The sequence below is a fragment of the Hyperoodon ampullatus genome (assembly GCF_949752795.1).
Source record: "Hyperoodon ampullatus genome assembly, chromosome: 15".
Classification (NCBI taxonomy): Eukaryota; Metazoa; Chordata; class Mammalia; order Artiodactyla; family Ziphiidae; genus Hyperoodon; species Hyperoodon ampullatus.
In genome coordinates this window covers 23,118,009-23,139,131 of record NC_136928.1, presented here as the reverse complement: position 1 = coordinate 23,139,131, position 21,123 = coordinate 23,118,009, and the positions used below count along the sequence as shown (strand labels likewise).

The 21,123-nt window shown below is 47.0% G+C and overlaps 1 protein-coding gene across 1 annotated transcript in view; it reads right to left on the bottom strand.

The window, feature by feature from the left end:
* The window catches only part of NCK2 (NCK adaptor protein 2), a 139,894-nt gene that overhangs the window by 72,619 nt on the left and 46,152 nt on the right, over positions 1-21,123 (bottom strand). The window contains exon 2 of the mRNA XM_079720474.1: positions 1,858-2,039. The gene's annotated coding sequence lies outside the window, so the exon portion shown is untranslated. The remainder of the gene's footprint in view (positions 1-1,857; positions 2,040-21,123) is intronic.

Genomic DNA, 21,123 nt, shown 5'->3' with positions numbered 1-21,123 from the left:
AAGACCTTCTAAAGAAGTCCTGTCAGACTCCGTGACTGATGAATCACTAAAGGTTCTGATAACCAGATTCCAGGATTTGCGCTAATTCCTAGCTTATATTCCCATGAAATCTGACAAACTGACTAATACGTGACTGCATTTATAAACGACCAAGTTTTAAAAGGTTCCACTTCAATGACTATTGAAAAAATTGAATGGTCATAGCCAAGACTTTTTTATGTAATGGAAACCTCCCAGGATTAGATATGAAACACCCAAAGGCATTCCACCCATATAAGGTCTGGAAGAGAAACCTTGGAGGGTCCGACCAGCGCCTGGGGGGATGTAAAGCTAGTGAAAACCAGCAATGTCCTGGGGGAAGGGGGACCTCAGGGTCACTTACAGGGACACAGTAAGGGGGAGGGCTTGGATCAGCTGCTGAGATGAGCTCTAGTCTCTCAATTCCAAACCAGGACCCAGACCTGGAAATCATAATGGATGCCTCCCCACTTGAAACAGGTGGGAGACTGTCGTCTGCTCCAAAGAAATCATAAAGGAGAATGCATCATCTTACCCTATGAAACACTACATATTGATTCCATGCCCTTCTGCTCACCACACATCAAAGGGGAATGTAACTGAAATCAAGGTGGTTCCAAAAAAAAAAAAAAAAAAAAAGTGGTTGAGGAGAAAAACCTGACTTACAAAACCTTTAGTAGTAGTTTTAGACCAAATGAAGGAAAATTCTAACTTATATTAAACTAATAAATCTACAGCAATCAAACCAAGAGATTTTATAGTCCAAAGTTATACGTTCAAGAATAGTTTACAGCCAAACTTATGGTTACCAAAGGGGAAAGGTGGGTATGTGTGTGTGTGTATATATATTCAGTCATGTATATATGACTGAATCACTTTGCTGTACACCTGAGACTAACACAACATTGTACATCAATTACACTACAATGTAAAATAAAACTTTTAAAAAAGAAATAGAATAGTTCAAAGCAATTTGTGAATAATAGAAGCAAAATAAGGTTTTGAAGGAAAGCTCATAAAGTGGGTGACAACCCTACACTTCGGGGCAACACGCTGAAGGTGAAATTGGACCTTCTCATAAAGCACTTCTACTGCCCAGCCAGAGCTGAGACCCCAGATGAACTGAACCATTAGACAGCATCTCTTATAATCTACATCAAATGTCCCAAACCATTTGTTAGGGCTAAGAAATGTCTGTTACAACACATGCTTTTGTCCAGTGTCTGTTATGATCTCAATCCACATGCTGTATCACAGGCACGATTTTAACGCACGAGCAGATTTCTCATACAAACACTTCCTCAGAATCCTTATCTGTTTGCATGTTTGTTTGGTTTTTTTTTGGCTGTATATGATTTTTTTTTTTTTTACATCTTTATTGGAGTGTAATTGCTTTACAATGGTTGTTTGCATGTTTTGATGGAGACTTATCTTCCCAGCATCCAAACTGGAATGAAGCCTTCACTAGATGGAGCTCACCCTGAAGACAGCTCCTATATATCCTGGACCACCACCCCCCACCGCCCCCCGGCCCAGGCGCCACACAGGAGGCTCGGCTCCTCCAGACCCAAGACTACCCATCCGGCCCAGGAGCAGAGGCAGTAGGGTGGCTCACAGGTTGGATGTGCCCACTGCCCTGCTTCCTAGCTACCTGATGCCACCACGTGCCAAAGCAGGAACGGTGAGTCTAATTTTTGAACCAGATCCGTTGGAAACTTACATTTTACGAGGTTCAACAAATCAGAGCTACATTTATTGCCATTCTACTAATGCAGAGCGAGCATCTGAGGCAAAAGCAGCAAGTCCTCCCGTTTGCTTTAGGCAGGAAGCCGCACTCACCTTCGGCACTCAGTTATGACAGAGGACGTACACACGGAGCTCCTCAGCAAGTGAATTCTTCAACTGACAGCACCCCCGAAGTCTCCGCGCTGCAGGAATTCTCCAAATTCTCAAATCCAACTCAAACCTCAGCGGAGGATTATGATCCAGGAAATCACTTGTAGAAAAGGAACATAGGAAATCTGAAAAGAAACAGAAAGAACCATCTATTAGGACCGCTTGCTTCTTTGATTTTAAGTCACTGCTTGAGAAATAACTGATTATTTATTTGCCTGAAACCATTATTTTTAATAGACCCCAGAAAAATGGTGCTTTATATTTACTGACCTCAACCCAAACAGAAACGCCCTCACCCTGCTCCACCTTCCAGGCCCTGGGCCGGCTCGGAGGCAGAGGCCGGGAGGGTTGGGGACCCCTGGCCATAGCCGAGGGACCTAAGCTCCCAGGTGTCTCCCAGCCCCTCGCCCCAATGCCCCTGCCCATGGCCTCAAAGACCGCCGAAAAGAAAAGAGCAGTTGCCAAGTGGAAATTCAAAAAGCCTGTCTGGGAGCCTAATTAGGGAGAATTACAGAGCGTGGCTATCATTTAGAGACTCCATCTCCTGCACTGGCCGTTCACTGAGAGAGGTGCACCCCTTCCCCCCAACCCACAGCTCTGTGCTTATTGGGGTGAAGATACACAAACTACTCTGTATAAAATAGATACCTAACAAGGACCTACTGTACAGAACAGGGAACTCTGCTCAATACTCTGTTATGACCTCTATGGGAAAAGAACCTGAAAAAGAAGAGATATATGTATGTATAACTGATTCACGTTGCTGTACACCTGAAACTAACACAACATTGTAAATCAACTGTACTCCAATAAAAATTAAAAAAAAAAAAAAAAACAATCCCTGCAGGAATCTGAGGACAGCATCCGGAAACTACAAGGAAGTCAAGCCGAGGAGCTGACAGAGGGGACCCGCAGTCCCCTCCCTCCTGGCCGTGGAGCTTGCTGTCACCTCATGGCCACCACACCTAGGGAACCATTTTCAGTCCCAACCTATCATTTCAGGGGACCCTGAGGCTCTGTGGACCTCCGAGGGGGTTCACTGTCATCTTTAATTACGCTTCAGACCCAGAAGGGATCCATCCTGACAGTTCACTCAGACAAGATCTATTAATTCATCCCCAGCATGATGATGACCCAAAACATTAAATAGCCCACAGAAAAGTCGAATTCTATTTTAGTCAAACAGAAAAGGATAATTCAAGTAGGGCTTTCATAAAAATGTTATAAGGCAAGTTCATAAATTTTGATTAAAAAATGAATTCCTCTTTATGCATTCTCTGGCATTATTTTAAGGGCTTGCATGATTCTTTTTAAACGCACGATTTAACACAGGACAAGGCACTGGGCAAACACAGCGGGGATACGAGATGGGGACAAGATGTTAGACATACAACAGGATGACAGTGCCCTTCTCTCTGCCAAGTGTTTCCAGTAACACGACAGGTTCTGCAGAAACAGACGTTCTGGTATCTGGACTTGGGGGTCCTGACCAAGGATTCTGCTTTCTCACTGTGGACCTTACACGTGACGTTTACTGGAGAAAGCCACCCACTAAACACAGCTGTGCCCGCAAGCACCAGCACTGTATTAGTATTTTCATGGGTCCTTCTGGACTTAAGTTGTAGTTTAAAATTTTTCATTGAAAAGTGAACATGCCTGAGTCAGATCTCCCCAAGCCAATGCCCGTGGGCCTCTGGAGGGCTGTCTGGGTTGCCCTCTGCCTGCACAATGCTCTCACGGGGGGTGTTATTTAACCCTCCCAATAACCACCTGGGTTAGATATTAACACCCACTTTTATTACACGGGGCTTATCGATCTCAGAGAGGTGAAAGGCTCTCCTTAGTAGGCTCCAGAGTGAGGAATGCAGGCCTCCAAAGCTCTAAACCCACCACACCAGTAGCAAACTTAGTGCTGGAGAATTTACCTGCCCAGTGCAAAAGCATGATGGCCTGGCTCTGGAAGCCCCGTCCTCTGACACTTGGTGTGGCGGAAAAGCCAGATAAAGGTGCAGGATCTGAGCTAATAGAGAAGCCCCAACCAGAGGCTCTGCTTCAAGTTCACGTAAAGATGCCCTGGCCACCTGGGGACTGGCTGTGAGAGATGCAGGGGCAGCGTTTTCCTTGAGAAAAGCATTTCATTGACGAAGCGTCAATGAACGAAGCACACACCTTAGACAGAAATGAACACAGAGACCAGAACCGCTCTCTTGCTGGGTCTACATGCAGTCTGCCCACTACCATGCTTAACATGGGTTATGGGCTTATTCAAAACCTCTGTTAAGGATGAGCATTTCAGATCAGGTCTTCACTACAACCTGTGATCAAATGCATCAGGAAAGCATACACTTCTGTGCAGAAAACCACCTCCGACTGCAAACACTGCCAGGTTCAAGGTCACTGGGACCGTGGAGGCCCTCACCCAAGAGGTCACTCAAGGACTCCGCACAGCCCACTCAGGCGGGAGGGGACACGTGGAACGGTGCACACTCGTCTTTAAAGCTATTTCTCCACTAGCATCACCTGCAACTCCCCACAGAAATAAGAGAGAAGGAGGAAGGAGTGGAAAGGAATTAACACGAATACCAAATGCACCTCTTTTTCCACATTGATCTGGATCCCAACCACTTTACCAATGCAAAATCCACGCGATATCTGAATTCCCTGCAACAGTGAGGTTTTCTTTTTCTCAACTATGTTTTGGAAAGCCCAGGCCCGACCTGGGGTTCTCCACAGCCTCGGGGGGCGTTTGGCTGAGCGCCCACACTGGCGAGGATGCCCAGGGTGCCTGCCCCAGCTGGTCTCCTGGGGAGTCTGGGCAGTTTCCTCCGAACTTCCGTGCGTCTGGCCATCCAGTGTTGGCGTCCATCACTAATGGGCTTCCCTGCAGTGGAGTCTTCAGGGTTCATGAGAGGCCCGTGCCCTTCTGCTGAGGCCCAAGGTCACTGGACACGCTGCCCTGCCTACTTCCCAACTGGCCGAACTGCCCAGAGGACTAGAATCCCCAAAAGGCTCCCTGCAGAGACCAGCCTCCCTCCTCCTGACCCGGAGAAACAGGAGCAGGCTGGGGAGAAGTGCTCGGACAGGCCCCAGGGGACACAGCCCTGGCGACTCCACCTTCACGGCAACCCTGGGACACACACCCGACTATCAGCTCAGGAACGAAACCACCAGACCCCCAGGCCGCAGCCAGGATTCGAGCCCAGGCCTGTCTGACTGCAAAGCCCTCTTTCTCCCCCACGAAGATCACCACTAAAGGGCCAGAACCTCGAGACTCGGGCCAAGGTCATCTGTCGCCACCATCTGTCTGGAGTGTCTGCCACGCTGGGGGGCCCTGCTTCAGCCCCTCAGATCAGGGAGGGAGAGCATCACATGGCTTCCAAGACTCAAGCCCATGACCACACACACCACCTTAATTTGAGAAAGGGGGAGGGGAGGTGGGGGAGGGATGGACTGGGAGGCTGGGGTTACTAGATGTAAACTATTCTATACAGGATGGAGAAACAAGAAGGTCCTACTGTAGAGCACAGGGAACTCTATTCAGTGTCCTGGGGTAAACCATAATGGAAAAGAATATAAAAAAAGAATGTATATATGTGTATAACTGTGTCACTTCGCTGTACAGCAGAAATTAACACATTGTAAATCAACTATACCTCAACAAAAATATTTTTAATAAATTATATAAATAAATAAAAACAAAGGTACTGTTTCTCTTAGATGTCAATGCAGAAAAAGAAATTACTGAGCAACATTATCTGACTGTTGCACACAAGCTGAAGACCCCCAGGTTACAACAGGTGAGCATCACGACTGAACCTCCTACTTTATGCAAAACACACCCAGGGAACCACCCAGACCCCTGATCTGCAGACAGAGCTACAGGCAAATGTCTTTTTTCTTTTATTAAAAAGAAAAAACAAGCCATGATTATTACAGGCCCTTTCTTCGGCCTCTTCCCCGTCCCAGTGGGACACCACTCTCCAGACCAGACCCCTCGGTGGCCCAGGTGGTCACCCAGCTCAGAATGAACACCAGGATCGCCCCCTGACCAGGCCCACCTGGGCCAGCGTGGCCTCGCTGACCTCCCGCAGAACTAGCTGTATTTCACATCTACTCAACGACTTGGTGGAAAACTTGATTTGAGTGGGAGAATGCTGGTTTCAGACACAGGACAGAGCTACACAAAAGTCTCCTTGAATGACCTGGCTGAAGATGAACCCTGGTTTCTGCCTCGTGTGGACGGACACTGGGCCGCTTAGAAAACGCTTCTGGATCTGACACCCGGGCTTCCAGGGAGAGGACCCACCCACCTCTCATCACCCCTCGCGCAGCGGCCCCGCCAGGCCTCAGTGCTGACGGCCAGATGCGGGGTTCCACATGTCAGGAGGACCCACCGAAATTAGGACTCATACTCAAGATAAAGCTGCCCTGAAAAGGAAGCCATCAAATTTTTCCACAATGGGCTGGAATCGATTTTAAATGATAACACTGGTTATCAGTTGATTGTACCTGTGGATCAGAAGTTGATTAATGAAAACGGGGCAGAAAAAGTACGAGTTTCTAACTCTGTGAACAGCCTGAGGGAGACAAGTCTTCCAGGACGGAGAACAAAACTGCCAGCAGTGGGTCAACCACACACACTGGGACCAAAGTGGCACAAGGCCATGGGTCCCAGGCCCGGCTCAGCCACCACACGTCCCGGTGGTCCTGTGCCTCTGTGTCCTCTTCCGTGACGAGGGTCCCTCTGTTCCAACCTGTAGCTGTGAGATCAGCACATAGGAGTGGACGTGAGAACTATCCAAAATTGATGACGTGGTACCAAAAATGTATTAAAGCTTATCTAAAATACCATGACAAGGAAGTCATAATGCAAATCTTAATATGGACTTAAATTTTATAGTCGCTGCGTCAGAATTGTAGCAGATAGGGATTACATCATCAGTAACACCAATTCTGATGGTTTGGAAGCTTTTGTGTATATAGTTGATGTTAGCCTCTTAAATACAACAGTCCTCCATCCTCCAGAAGTCCTGATAGGTGTTTGTCTTAAGCTCTTTCCACTAACCCAAACCGTAGTTTTCAGAATCAGCACACATACATATGTGTGTGTGTGTGTATACATCTCAACACCATAACTAGACAGTCTAATTGCATGAAGCATTTTAAAAGGGTCACCCGCGTTCTTTATGAAGTGTCTGCAGGATTTCATTGTTGTCCAGGTAATCACACCACTAATAAAAAGCATGCTGACCAAAATAAACCTTCAACACAAAAACACACTAGAATAAAACCCCTTTGGTTGAAAACGACAGACAGAAGGAAAGACAGACAGAAAGGAAGAAAGACACAGACACTGAATTCTTATCCGAGATAACTTAGACACCAGGTGATCCAAAGGGCCCATCTAACTGTGAGTCTGGGGAAGCACTATTTTGATTATTTTGCTGAAGTTCACGCCCCTTAACCTTTTGGGGATGAAGGACTCAAAGAATGAGGGAAACTGCGAGAAAGGCCATACACACACAAACACACACACACACACACACACACACTTACACACTTTTTAAAAACAGAATCTTGGAAAGCAGGCAGGAAGCCCCGACCAGGTTGTGTTAAGAGGGGTTACAACTAATAAACTTGTGGGTGGAACCAGGGGGGAGGTATTGGTTTACTTTTAACTGGATTCTTTTCTGTAACACGTTCACGCTACGTCTCACTTGGGTAATTAAGATGGAAGCTGTGAGATCAACTCTGTTCTCCCGTCCCTTCCCTCCTCCACGCCGTCCTCTGCCAGAAGCCCGGCCGGACACGCGGAGCCTGCCCGTCCACCCTCCCATCGCTGAGCAGGCTGCGTGGACAAAATGGATTACAGGGCTCCAGGGATCTGGCGTGTCACACACCCACCTGTGTCCTAGATCACACCACATCGCCGGCCTTTTAAGAAACAGAACAGGCCTCTCACCATGGGTGTGGAGGATAGGGTTTTTACAGCAGTCAGATGAAGGTGATGGGAAAAAAAGACCGGGAATAGCCCATGCATGACCTTTGGCACGTGAGCAGCCCCTGGCAGGGCAGAACTATTAAGCTCTGTAGCAAAAGGTCAGGAAAGATTTCGTGGGAAGGTGGGCTTTTTAAAAAATTTTTATAAATTACTGGTAACTGAGAAGCCTCCTGCAGAATGCATTTGGTTCTAAGAAACTGTGAAAAAAACATCTCACTTCCCATTGCCCTACTTCACTTCTGATGGGTAATGAGTCAACGTGATGTGTTTCCCCCATTTTTGTGTACGGTTGATGTTCATGTAGATTACAGTATCCCATAAATGTATTTCATAAAAATTCCACCAAGTATAGAATGAAAAGGGAGTTGAATAAAGTTTCCCATTAAAAAAAAAAAAGGCTAATAGTTATAAAAATGTAACTTTCAGAGAACAAATTTACGACTATTCCAACTGAATAGAAATTTTAATGTCACTGTGTTTTTAAAGTATAATGAGGGGCTTTTGAATACTCTGAAAACGGTCAAAGTGTATTCACCCACATTTTCCCCAAATGCCAGATGCTTTCCCAATCCTGTGCCTTTATGTGTGCTATTTCTTCCGCCACCCGGGGAACAGCTTCCCACCTCCAGTCTCCCCAAACCACTGTCCAGCCAAATCCAACTCATCGCCCAGGAATGAACTCAACTGCCCCATCTTCTGGAACGTTCTACAGGAATGTCCTCCATTCCTGCAGCCATTGTTCTTTTATAACCAAATTCCCCTCTTAAAGGCTGTGCAGACAGAAGTGCCTCTAGGAAGGGATGTCCACAGGCTGGTGTCCATACGGCTCTCGGCAACATGGCAGGCTCTCGGCAAAATGACCCTTATCAGACATTCATCATCCAATAAACTTGCACTTCCTCAGCGATATCTGTAAGACCTGATGCAACTACTGTGCAATGCCTGGCCCACTCAGTGCCCCAGAGTAAAGAAGCCTCTTCTCCCAAACTTCAAACCAAGAGACCCCAAATCCCTTACACAACTACCTGAACCAGCCCTTCAGTATCGACACGGAGCCTTCAACACAGAAAGCAGCACATCTATGCCCAAACCAAATGATGGTTCCGCTTACGAGCCATATGTCTTCATTTTATTGCTATAAATTTATTTTTCTTGAGTGTTTCATTTAATATATAAATTAGCAAGAAGCCAATGAGAGAGACTGAATGAATCAAAGAGGACTTCTAAATTCTAAAGCTCAAAAACGTATAGATGACTTCCCATGGCAGCTGCCCAATTGATGTCATCCATAAAGCCATTTAAATACTGTGTCTGGGCTGAAATCCAATTAAGTCATTTCTGTCTGAATATCCCCGAAGAGCCTCCTGCTGAGTTTGAAGTGGAAATAATTGCAAATGCCAGATTAGCTGTGTAAGCACTTCCAGAGCTGAAACCCAACAAGAGCATGAAAATCTACATGCCCAGCTTTTCAACTGGGCACAAAGGAAACATTTCAACGACCATCTGGCAGAAAGAAAGCCCACGTCCTCGTGCAGCCGGGTCTCCTTAGATAATCCTCATCCCCTGCACGCGTCCAAGAAAAGCTGCGATCCATTCATTTACGTGCACAGTGAAATGACAAACTTGGGCTCCACCGTGCCATTCTGTGTACAGAGGAAACAGAATCGAGACGAGATTTCAAGCCTTCTCGGAATTCATCATTTCCCTGACCAACCCCTTATGCAGGACACCCTGAAATCAGTAAACCCTGAAATTCACCACCGGCTCCATGCATGTAACTTGTTCTGTGAAAATGTGCAAGCAGAGACAGGACAGTAAGGGAATAAGATAAATCTCCCCTGTACCTTGTGATCCATTACTCAGATTTACAACTCAGCAAAACACAAGGTATCTTCAGGTGACGTGCAAGAGCGGAAACCGGCGTGTTCTAACCACACATTCCAGAGACGGAAAGGGTCCCCCCTGCCTGTTCACTGCACGCAGATCCCGCTGAGACCTGCTGTATCGGACCATCTGGAGTTGGTTATGACACCAGCCCCAGGTAAGAACCACTGTTGCAGAGAAAAGCAGAGCAAGTGAGAAGGGTCGAGTCAAAAACATTTATCTCCAAACCCTCAATATCGAACACCAGGCTTGTCTGAAAGAAGAGTCACCCAGATGATGAGGCCAGCCACACCTCTGTATGTGACAAAGGACACAAGGAACCTCTTCCAGTGGCTGCACAGCCCAGTCTGCATCTTACCAGCTGCGTGCTGTGGAGGCTGCCACTTGGCCTTGGACGCTGGGTTTCCTTGGAGACAGTATCAGTCACCTCGTTGATACAAATAAAGTCACACTTATGCAATGGAAATGGGATGCACATCTGCTCCGTGCAAACACTGTATGTAAATAAGGCACAGCACAGATGCCGTCCTTCTTAACGGACTCGGTCCAGCGAGGGGCTAAAGTCAAACGTGGGATGACACGGGTGCTTCTTTACTGTATCTGCTGCAAGAAAACTCACCTATAAAAAATTCAGTTAAACTTTTCTAGATAACTTCTAAAGCAGATGTGTGCTATCCAAAATACCTGCTAATATCTGGCTTAGAATTAAAAAAGAAAACAAGCAAACAGTGTATATATGAACATAATAGTTTTACATAAAAAGTAACAGGATGGACTAGAAAGCAGGTCTGATCTCTCCTTCCCGAGACCAACCTTCCAACAGTGAGAGGAACTGCAGTGTCCCTTCGGGCCTCTTCCGCAAGCAAAACCTTCCTAAGTTGAAAAATGAAAGGTTTCCTAAGTGTTCTCTCTTCTGGATGGACTTCAAGAGAAGTCACCCCATAAGTATTTCTGAAGGCCTCTGAGCACTGTGCTGGGTGCCAGACACACAACAGGCAATACAGACGCAGGCTTTGCCTCCACAAAGCAGACACACAGACGAGTGGACGGTAAGAGCCCAAACAGGGGAGCTCAGGCCCCTGTGGGTCACCCTCCATCACCTCTGTATGTGACACGTGGCCTCGGTGGGGACATCCTTGCAGAGAGTGGAGATGCTGACGATGCGAAATGCACGTCAGTGCTGTCCGAGACGCATCGCATAGGCCTCTCACACTGCACCTGGCAGGTGTTTTCTGAGAGGAAGCGGAGGACACGTGCATTTCCCTGACCCTCCTGGTCCACTTCTCCACTCCACTTTCAGTCCAGCACTCCAGCTTCTCGAGAGTTTTCATTCTGTTTCAGCCCTGGATGACCCTATCTCTCCATCCATTCCTCACCTGCAAACCCCACACGCCGGTTTCCAGGTCTCTGTCCACACTGCTGTTCAGATCATGGTCAAGGGCAGGACACACCTGAGACCTTCCTTGGGAGGGAGCAAACTAGCAGACCACAGTCTGGGGACCGCCACCCTATCAGCTACCACTCCACGCGACAGTCCTCCCGCGTAGGGCGACGGGCGTGGCACCTGGGTGCGTGAGATGCCAGCTCCATCCCCGACTGGCCTGTCTTTCGACAAAATGCCTGTCTCTAAAGCTCAGTTTTCTCACCTATAAGATGTAGGATGAGGAGAAAAGCATTACCTTGCATACCTGCTGTAAATACTAAATAGCATACCAAGAACCTGGCAAAGTTCCAGGTCCATAGTAGGTGCTCAAAGAAAAGGCTACTTGGTCCCCTGTACTAGCATCTTAATATAAAGGGCCGGGGGGGTGTTGGTGAATAGAGGACCACCCTGCCCCAAACACCCCAACTCTGAACTGGGCCTCCAGAGACGATCCGAACAAGCCTGGCAACTGCCATCGCTGTGGAGATAAGAAGCCGCTGGGGGGGACTTCCCTGGCGGTCCAGTAGCTAGAATTCCGCGCTTCCACTGCAGGGGGCTCGGGTTCGGTCCCTGGTCGGGGAAGCTCCACGAGCCACGTGGTGCAGCCAAAAAGAAAATAAAAAATTAAAAAAGTGTTTTAACAAGTGTGCAATACAACGGTTTAAAAAAATAAGAAGGAAAAAAGACAAAAAAAAGAGAGAAGCCACTGGGGGGGTGAGAGGACGTGGGTGGGGGGAGGAGGGGCACTCGCCCTGTGTCCTTTGCGCCCTGGAGCCGGCCCTGGACTCAGGCCTCTCACCACCCTGTCCCTCGGACCTTCTCCTTTTCTTTCTGTGAACATCCTACACCCTCTGTGGGTGTAAACAGACTATGGAAGTAAAAACGCAACTGTCCCTCAACCACGCGCTGTGTCACAAGACCATGCAGGGAGGCAAGGGAGCTGGTCAGCGGATGGGGCTGGGGTCCCACAGAGCACGGCGAGGGCGGATGACCACCGGCCATCCCCAAGGAGCCGGCGGCCCAGGACAGCAGGGAGGGTCCAAGGCGAGAAGGTAGGGTGACATCTAGACCTGAGGGCTGCGTTCACAAGGGGGTCCAAGCTGACCCAGCCGCCTGTGGAATCAAGCCACAGGGCGTCGGGGGCTGGCAGAGGCACCCACAGGCCTCCCGGCTTCACGCCCTCTCTGCAATCTGTGCAGTAGTCTCTTCCTGATCCTGCTTTTCCCTCCATTTAGAAAATCAGAACATCTGCCAGCTCCAATCTTCCAGCCCTCCTCTCCTTCAAGGCCACTGGAGAAGCCCGGCAGGACTTATGTCAAGCAGCCGCGAACGCAAATAATCATCCCAACTCGAGCCTTGCGTGTGCAGCAGCGAGGTGCTCTCCCGCTGGCTGCTTCCCGTCTCGGTGCACGTCCTTCTTAATGATGTGTGTTCTATACGCTCTGTCTTGGAGATCGTGCTTGTGGACCAAAGACAGCAACCAAAACACCCAGACATGGGGCTTCGCTGGTGGCGCAGTGGTTGAGAGTCCGCCTGCCGATGCAGGGCACGCGGGTTCGTGCCCCGGTCCGGGAGGATCCCACGTGCCGCGGAGCGGCTGGGCCCGTGAGCCATGGCCGCTGGGGCTGCGCGTCCGAAGCCTGTACTCCGCAACAGAAGAGGCCACAGCAGTGAGAGGCCCGCGTACCTCAAAAAAAAAAAAAAAAAAAAAAACACCCAGACACACGTGACACTTGATCACGCGGGGTCCTGCTCCCGGTGGCATCTTCCCGAGCGCCGAGCCCAGACGCCCCGCCATCCTCTCACAGAGACCAAAGTCAGACCCTGGAACGCGTGGGTGAACCTCCCTCACCGGGACCAGCTTTCTGCGCGCTCCTCACACGTACCTGCCCCTCTCTTATCTACCCTAAGCCCTGCCCTGCCTACCTTCACCTTCAGCCCACAAGTCCAGGAATTCTGTGCCACGGAGCTACACACACCGAGGAAAGGAAACAGACCAAGGAACTGGCTGTCACTTACTCAGCACTTACTGGGGATACAGACGAGGCTAAGGCTCCTCCTGCATCGTCACCTTCCATCCTAACACCAGGACGACACTTCACTGTCCCCAGTCACACCAGAGAAGTCAGGGGATGCGCACAGGTGTGCCCAGTGCACAAGTGCAGTGAGAACTGCAAGCCCACTGACCCGGGAGTCCCTAGCCTTGACCCTGTGTGTGCTGCCCCTCGTGCGGAGACCAAGGAGGGCCAGACAGCGCAGGGTGACCAAGCCAGACGCTGCACTGACCCTTTCTTCCAGAGGAGCAAGTGCTTAGGGGGAAACCGGTAACGATTTCTGTCAACCATTGAGGTTTCACTGTGTCCTGTGAACACAGACAAGATTTCTAAATGATACGGATTTCCTAAAGACCAGAAGCTAAACTTACTAAAGAAAGTTCTTCAGGAAACTCTTACATACTCTCCAAAATGTTCCCCCCACGCCCCCATTAAAAAAATGTTGTCACTGGGACTTCCCTGGCAGTCCAGTGGTTAAGACTTTGCCTTCCAATGCAGGGGGGTGCGGGTTCGCTCCCTGGTCGGGGAGCTGAGATCTCACATGCCTCTCGGCCAAAAAAACCAAAACATAAAACAGAAGCAATATTGTAACAAATGCAGCAAAGACTTTTAAAAGGGTCCACATCAAAAAAATCTTTAAAAACAAAAATGTTGTCACTATTTTCATTCAAATGTCCCACCAGGCATCCTTACCCTCCTCCTGCACCCAAGAACACAGCTGGCAGGGTGCGGAGGGGAGTCCAGGCGCGGCCACCGTCATGACTTCTTGAATGGATATTCATTTTTTTACCCACTTTTGGGTGCGTGATGGAGGGGGCCATCCGCCTTCTACCCCGTGCCAAACACTCAGGGACCTTCAGGCCTGTGCTGTCTCATTTACCTACATGTAAGCACAGGAATTAGCTTTTCTTAGACTTTGATATAATGCCATTTTGTTTTGTTTATTTAAAGTAATGGGAAGATTTCACCTGTTCGTGTTTGGTGTGGGCTATAAGGGACAGACAAATGACACATGAGGAAATAGGAACACAGACCCAAAGCATCTGGGAATTCGGTGCATGATACAGGGTGCCAGCTCAGGCACTGGGGAGAAGGTAAGACTTCTCAAAACAAGCCCACAGGGGCTTCCCTGGTGGCGCAGTGGTTGAGAGTCCGCCTGCCGATGCAGAGGATGTGGGTTCCTGCCCCGGTCTGGGAAGATCCCACATGCCGCGGAGCAACTAGGCCCGTGAGCCATGGCCGCTGAGCCTGCACGTCCAGAGCCTGTGCTCCGCAACGGGAGAGGCCACAACAGTGAGAGGCCTGCGTACCGAAGAAAAAAAAAAAAAAAAAAAAAACAAGGCCACAGGATACCTTGGTAACCATCTGGAACCTTCACATGCTACGACAGGACAAACTCCAAATGCACTGAAGATTTACAGTGAAAAATAGAAGCACAGGAGGACATATGGAAGAAATACTTTATAACCTTGAAGGAAGAACTTTTTTTAAATCTAAGGTGAAAAATCCAGAAACCACAAAAGATGGGTGAATTCAATATATATAAATATAAAAACTTTTGTACATATCAAAATATACTCCAGGCAAACTCAAAACACGAAAAGTTAGAGAAAATAATATTTGCAATTCATGACACAAAGGGCTACTTGTCCTGACACAGTGAGCACTCCTTAAAATTGATCAGAGGAGGGTGGGAGGGAGGGAGATGCAAGAGGGAGGAGATATGGGGACATATGTATATGTATAACTGATTCACTTTGTTATAAAGCAGAAACTAACACACCATTGTAAAGCAATTATACTCTAATAAAGATGTTAAAGAAAATTGATTAGAGGAAAAGAAAAATTGGTTAACTTGAAAGAAGAAAAACAAATCAAAAGAACAATGGACACAGGAAAACCAGGAAAGAAAATACCTGGCTCTCAAACATAAGAAAAGGTACTGCACTTCACTCATAATAAAACAAATGTAAACTAAAATCACACCAAGATATCACCTCTCACCCATCAGGTTGTGAGATCAGAAAGTACTGGGTGGGCCAAAAGGTTCATCTGGTTTTTTTCCGTACAACGGCTCTAGTAGCACTTAGTTGTCTTTAACTTCATTCGAAACAATTTTGTTAGATTGTATGTGACAACTGTCATGTCAGCGTGCATTTAAAAAAAGACTTATCAAAACTGGTGAATTTTTGTATAGCCATTTTAATATTGAAGGTGGAAGAAAAAAAGCAACATTTTCAGCATATTATGCTTTATTATTTCAAGAAAGGTAAAAACGCAATTGAAATGCACAGAAAGATTTGTGCAGTGTATGGAGAAGGTGCTATAACTGATCGAACGTGTCAAAAGTGGTTTGCGAAGTTTCGTGCTGGAGAGTCCTTGCTGGACGATGCTCCGTGGTTGGGTAGATCAATTGAAGTTGATAGCAATCAAATCGAGACATTAATTGAGAACAATCAATGTTATACCATGCGGGAGGTAGCCGACATACTCAAAATATCCAAATCAAGAGCTGAAAATCATTTGCACCATGTTTGGTTATGTGAATCACTTTAATGTTTGGGTTCCACGTAAGCTAAGCGGAAAAAAACCTTCCTGACCATATTTCCGCATGTGATTCTCTAATTAAACGTTCTGTTTTTAGAACAAATTGTGACAGGCGATGAAAATTGGATACTGTACAATAATGTGGAACGGAAGAGATCGTGGGGCAAGCGAAATGAACCACCAACCACAGCAAAGGCCAGTCTTCCGCCAAAGAAGATAGCGTTGTGTCTGTGGTGGCGTTGGAAGGGAGTCCTCTATTATGAGCTCCTTCCAGAAAGCCAAACTATTCATTCTAACAAGTACTGCTCCCAATTAGACCAAATGAAAGCAGCACTCGATGACAAGCGTCCAGAATTAGTCAACAGAAGATGCATAATCTTCCATCAGGATAACGCAAGACCGCATGTTGCTTTGATGACTGGGCCAAAACCGTTACAGCTTGGCTGGGAAGTTCTGATTCATCCACCATATTCACCAGACATTGCACCTTCAGATTTCCATTTATTTAAGTCTTTACAAAATTCTCTTAATGGAAAAAAATTCAATTCCCTGGAAGACTGTAAAAGGCACCCGGAACAGTTCTTTGCTCAAAAAGATAAAAAGTTTTGGGAAGATGGAATTACGATATTGCCTGAAAAATGGCAGAAGGCAGTGGAATGACAAAAGGGGGAATACTTTGTTCAATAAAGTTCTTGGTGAAAACGAAAAATGTGTCTTTTATTTTTACCTAAAAAACCAAAGGCAGGGCCTCCCTGGTGGCGCAGTGGTTGAGAGTCCGCCTGCCGATGCAGGGGATACGGGTTCGTGCCCCGGTCTGGGAGGATCCCATATGCCGCGGAGCGGCTGGGCCCGTGAGCCATGGCTGCTGAGCCTGCGCATCCGGAGCCTGTGCTCCGCAACGGGAGAGGCCACAACAGTGAGAGGCCCGCGTACCACAAAAAAAAAAAAAAAAAAAAACCAGAGGCACTTTTTGGCCCACCCCATAGGATAATAGTAGCAGGGCATCTGGGTCAACTTCCTACTTTGTGCAATTTGGTTAAGATGTGAGGAAGCTGGATGAAGCGTATACAGGAATTCTTTGTACTATTTTTGCAACTTTTTGTAAGCCAAAATGTATTTCAAAAGTAGAAGTAAAAAAAAATTAATTTTAAGTGTGATGAAATAGCATACTGCAATGGCTGGCAGTGGGCACAGGTGCTCACAGGCTGGTGAGGAGAGTACAGAACCACACAGCTCCACGGGGAATGCAGGTAGGACTTATCAAAATGGACCAAAAGGACACGGCCGAAATGCCATCAGTAGGCAAACAGTTTAATAAATAGCACCAGACTGAAGTGCCATCCACCTGCAAAACAGGATGAATGTCTCTAAGTTCTAAATAGGCTAGACTTCAAACATACATTCTTAACTCAGAAAAGTAATAAGGTAAGGACATTTTGGGTTCTTCTCCACAAATGTATTTACCCACGAAGAATCTTAATTACCACTTTGCTGCCCAGTTAAGCTGACTCTAATTACAGACCCGCAGTTTACCCTCTTCCTGCTGAGATACATCACCAGAGTGAACTTAACTACGTACCAGGAACCTTGGTGGGTTCACCACAGGCTTCTCCATCTAAATAATACATAAAAACATGTTTTTAACCCAAGCTACACAGATCTTTGGGGAACCTCACTAGTCCCTTGTGACAACATAAAGATGAAAGCGTTCCACGCTTCATTCATTTCTTCTCTCCAAATCAGTCCCCAAACTTTAAGGCTACTTTTTATTAAATCGAAATGCAATTCACTGACCATAAAAACTCACCAACTAAAGTACAATTCAGTGGTTTTACTTATTTTTAAAAATAAGTAAAGGAGAGGTGTCTTCATATTATAAGAAGAAAGAGGCAGAAAGCCAGAAGAAAACAAATGGCTTGAGTAACCTAGTATTAAACTATTTCCAGAACATTCTGGATGTACACACAAGAAACCGTAGCCTTGGCCCTGCTGAGGCACCATCTGGATGCCTGAGACAGAAGCAAGGCTTCCCTTGATGTTAGGTTTCAGCTGCCTTTTTTAAAAAAAAAAAAAAAATGCATTAAAAATTGTTTTTAATTTTTTCGACAAAATGATAATAGTAGATAGAAGAAAACAAAACTTAACAACAAGCTAACTTTAACTCCTACGCCTTTCACAGAATATCAAAATCCCACAGATAGATATGTTCAAACACGCATCTTTGGGAAGTAGGAGATAATTTAATCCTGGCTCTGAAATAGATGGATCACAATGGTAAATTAATGAAAATGGAGTTGTAATTTTGTTCTCCTAGGAAATGACTTGAATCAGATTAATACAGCTAGTCATCCTGCAGTCAGACCTTACTTAAGGTGATGAAACTACTTGGAAATCTGCAGTCAGTGTCAGAACCTTTAACAAGTTATGAAACCATAAACCAATGAGTCCATATTACATCACTGACAGAGTTCTTCAGTGCCAGATTTCTGAGCTGGTTTTCTTTTCTAGAAGCATCCAGTTTCTATGGGAAGGCAGACACCAACAGGATTTCCCAGTTTAAGGCCTTTTGCTTTGTTTTAACTGATTACGGTTACCAAAGGCTTGGTACCTACCCCTAAGCCCGACCACGGGAGACTCGCAATGAATCCATGACATCTTCCTTTACTGTTATGAGGAGCTTCGTCCACCACTGGGCAGGGATCCCACAAGGCCAGGACCATGACCCCCATCAATCCTGAAGCCCAAGGGGCTGTCTGGAACGTGGTCCCCCCCATACCTGCACAGGAGTGCTTAAGAACTTCATCCCACCTGCCCCCATCAGAAGGCCACCTGCCGCTAGGGGTGCCCTCTTCTCCTCCTTGGAAAGACGTGGAAACCACTTTGCCCTCACAGGGCAGTACTCCCTGCCCTAGACCCTGAGTTCAACACCCACCACCCAAAAACAACACACACCGTTTATTTCTGTGCTGAATAAATTAAAAAATCAACCAAGGCTTCAGACCCCTGTCAACATTTAGGGGCCACCCCCAAAGCTAGTATAAACACTGAAATAGGGTTGAGACCTTCCAAAGGTTCTCAATGTCCAAGGGAAGAGGCCTGTAAGTCAATGTCAACTCTTCCTGAGAGGGGATGGGGGTAGGCAGGGGAAACACTGAACGAAAAGGGTTGGTGGTATAAGATGCCAGTCAAGGGCCTAAAAAGGATAATAAACGTTATGTCTTGGGGCCGTGAATCTAAAATCAAAAGGGATTTTGGTGACCTGATCTATTTCTGCAGGACCACCCTTGTAACCATCACAGGACACTTTCACCCCCATGAGTGCCATCCAAGCAGCCCCAAGAGTCAAAGTTCACAGGAAAACGTTGAACAAAAAAATGATCCTATAAACCCAGCTCCCCAGGGCTGACGACCTGTGAGCCGTCACCTCAGTGTCTGACTTTCCCATGACACCTCTTCCTTTCCACGGAATCAACCTGTACTGCGTTCACTTGTGTCACAGAGACACGATCAGTGTCTGTCCAGCTGGCTGAACTGACCTGGTGGAGGCTGGGCGGTACCGGGGAGGGGAAGAGCGGTGACGCAGGACCTCAGGGAAGGACACCACCTCACCTGTCTCCTGCATCACCACAGGCAGGAGGGATGCTGAGATCCAAGGCCAGCAAGCGCATCACAGCATCAGACACGACCACCTCCAACACCTGCTTCCGACGCCCCACAATCACACTCCAGGCCCCCCTCTGCTAACGCTCGAGGGCAACCAGGGCCCTCACCGACACCCCTCAGGTGTCCCGACATGAGAAAAGGAGCGAGCTCCGCATCCATGTCACCTTCAACCACAATGAGATGGAATCACTCACCCCTCTTCTTAGTTGAAACTGAGTATCTCCTAAGACACTGAACAGCGGCATGGAAAGGACAGAGATGGGAAAAGTTCCCCCAGAGGAAGGGGGAATGTCATCAATGACAAGAGAACTTCCTAAGAGCAGCAAAGCTGCCCACTGGTCACCTACACTCACATGTGCCTTTGAATGAACATCTTTCATAAGCGGGTAGCACGTCAGGATCCACTGTGAAGTCGTAGTGTCACCAGAATCACAATTTCAACTTCAAGCACTTTAAACCGTCCTGCTGGTGGGTGCTCCACGTGCCGGCACCGAACAAGAAATCCCATCTTCCTGAGACCCGTCATGAAGCAGAATCTGCTTCCTCCAAAACACTTGGTCACACACAGGATTTATACCAGAGTAAAGGAAAGAGAGCTTTCTGGTGCTGGATTCTCCTTCCGCACTAGCCGGTAAAGCACAAGTCGTTGACGTTCTCCTGTCTTTTCATTGTAAATGGTTTACGTTTTCCTAAAGCCTTAGAGGTAAAAATCTAGTTTTACTGGAAAAGAAGGGAGAAAAGGGAGGAAAAAGAAGAGAGGGAGGGAGGGAAGGAGGTGACCAAAGCTCTCAAGGCCCCTTGGAACCAGGCAGGGTTTCTGAGCAGACGCATGGACACGGACACGGGGCCTGATGCTTCTTGGCTGGAGGGCTGCCCCACGCGCTGCAGAAGCTGAGCGGCTCCCCAACCCTCCCTCGAGTTGTGAGGATCAAAAACATCCCCAGACATCTGAGGCGATGCCACACGTCCCCTGGGGATGAAATCACCGGGCTGAGAACCGCTGAACTAGAATACATGTAAATTAAACAGGCCAGGTTTGGGGGTTTTTTAAAACAGCAAAAATAAGACAGAAATATTCACGCATGTTCTAACTATTTTGGAACAGGATTAGAATATTCAGGCAGCAGTCGCCTTAATTATCCCTTCCAAAATAACCGAATAAGTAGGCACACACAGTTTAACTCAATGCCATGATTAAGATACAACTTGCCCCATCATTAGAAGACAACCCTTCAAACTCTAGTTTGGGGTAAGTGTATAGACGATGTTATTGTTTATTTAAGAAAACGTCAAGTATGAAAAACAAATATCTAACTTATGAAGACGTGTGTGCTTGCATTAGAAAGCAATAAATACAAGGGGGAAAAGAAAAATAATCCGTTTAAAAATAGTGATGGAAGGAGACAAGATAGAAACACAAAGTGAACCTCTCTGAGGACATTCTTTTGGCTCTGGACCATGTAAACGGATTACATAATTATAAACCAATATTAATTTTTTAAGTCCTAAAAATCAAAAGCAGAATGGAAACAAATTAACCAAATTATATATTGAGGTGGTCGCATTAACACAGAGGGAAAATACTCTGAAAGACTCTGAAGCACAGTCATTTGACTGCATTTTCCTAGTGGGATAAA